The following is a 2423-nucleotide window of genomic DNA, read 5'->3' on the forward strand; positions in this document are numbered from 1 at the left end:
TTTTACAAGACTAAAAACTTAAACACACCACCTAATAAGTGATTAACTAAACAACTAAGACAAATAAAAATTCACCAAATTTGATAAAGAGTTTCTATTTATGTCCAACCAATTCACTCCTATGATTATTTGTATAATAAAATGATAAATTAATTGTTATTGGTTACCAACTATAGTGGTTAGATTCATGTTCACTATTACTAACCGTTAGACAATTAATCAATTCAAGCAGTGACCAATTGTTTAAACTAATTAATTCCCTAGTTCAATTATTTGGATTAAATAAGATTTGTAATTGGTTAATCAAGTTGGTGATTCAATTAACCTATTGGTTGTTGGTTTCTCAAACAAGCTCACACATTAATTTACCCATTCTTTAACTAATCCTAGTTTCATGTTCATTATTCCAAGACATATGATAAAGTGTTCACATAAACATATGAGGTTAACAACTAAGAGATGTTCATGCACCTTAATTGTCTTCCAATTAATAGAAAATAGTTATGGTCAATGCATAAGGTTCTTTAACAAACTTAATTTTATAAAATCACCAATAAACAATCAATAAAAGTAATAATTAAACAATAGGAGTAACTTGGTTTTTTTTTTAAACAGAAACAATACGAATTTACCTCATGATTATAGTGGAAACAAGCTCAAAAACGAATTTAACAAAGCTAGACATGATTCAATCCTAAGATTAAGTGGAAAATATAACCTAATTCGCCTTGAGTTTTCAAAAGATCAAAAAGGTTACGATTCTTCAGGTCTCCAAAGGGTTCTTCAATCGCAGGTTTATCTCCCAAAAAGCCAGAAAAAGTCTCCAATTCAGAATGAGATTAAATATTTATACTTATCACAAAACAGGGGCAACTCGGCGAGTAGGTCCCCAACTCGTTGAGTTGATATGTAAAATCCGTGTACGACAAGGATTCTTGACTTTTCTTCGGGAACATTCTCGGGAACTCGCCGAGTAGCTCTGTGGACTCGCCGAGTAGATGTGGATGTTTTCCTTTTTCTTCATTCTTTGCTCTCTAATTGCTTCTCCTTGTTCCTTTTTACTTCCAAGCATGTCTTCTGGACTGAAAACACAATTTAATCCTTATTAAGTACCTTTTGTCCACATTGTGAACATGATTAGATAAAAATGAATAAAAATCTATACTAAACATATGGTTAATTATGCACATATCAAAATACCCCTCACTTGAATTTTGCTTGCCCCCAAGCAAAATTGAATTTTAGCACATTAGAATCACATAGGACAACTCCAATCGAACCCAACCATTATGCCAACAATGCAACGCATGCATTTATGTCTAAAATTTTTCCTAAGGAACCCCCATACTCTAAATACTAACAATCCTTATAAACATTCGCCCACTTTTTCCGAACAATTCTCATTTTATGCATCCCTCCGAATCCATCAACAGAAAACCTCCTAACCTCAAGGTATTTTTGGTTGAGCAACCCAAGCATACATAATCTAGACAATTACAATTTATGATACCATTATGGAGCTCATTTGGAATTCTTCACTTCTTTGACATTTGATCTTTAATTTCTTTGAATTCACCACCTTGTTGTTTGATTTTTGGTATCTTCAACTTTTTGAATTTCTTCATAATTTTTGATCTTTTAACTTCATACTTTAACTTTCATGCTCCAAAAATTCTTCAAACTTTTTCTTGTAATTCTCTCTTTTTTTACATGTAACTCACCTTTTTTTTCACTCAAAACCGTACATGCTTAAGCAAGGGCACTCAACTTCAACATTTATTGGTTAATGATAATAATTTTCTTGGATACATTTTTGGTACATGACGCTAAACATATTACATCCTTCAAATTAAGCGAGGTTGTGTTTTTGTCCCATGATTTCACTAGAATAAGGAAGTCACAGATGCACTAGAACGTATATAGGCTCAACTAGACATTTAGGTTTTCATGCAATCATCAACATAATTCTAACATGGAATCCTAATTACTTTTTACCAAAATTTTCTAAATTAATTCCTAAGTAACATTTTTGCTATGCAAGAGTTGAATTTTTTTTAAATAAACCTAAATTAGGATATTAAGATTCTAAATTTACTAAGATGTAACCAACCTCCTACCCCACACTTGATTCATGCAATGTCCCCATTGCATGGTATGCATGAAAAATAAAAACATATGAAATATAGAGAGAATTGGAACAAACTCCCCTGGGGTAACGGTCACGAAGCTGATTTTCTTCATGTAAAGCTCCAACTTTGAATTTAGACGTGGGAACAGCTTATCCATGTCTCGGGCGTCATGTCGCATGTGGTAAACTTGTAAATGACTCAAATATTTAGGCTAAAGCTCCTAGAAACCTCCAGTAATGAATCTTCACAAAAAAAATGGATAAGGACTTCAATGAATGTGCCCAAAACAACTAT

Source organism: Lactuca saligna, chromosome 1 (assembly GCF_052625555.1).
Source record: "Lactuca saligna cultivar CGN05327 chromosome 1, ASM5262555v1, whole genome shotgun sequence".
Classification (NCBI taxonomy): Eukaryota; Viridiplantae; Streptophyta; class Magnoliopsida; order Asterales; family Asteraceae; genus Lactuca; species Lactuca saligna.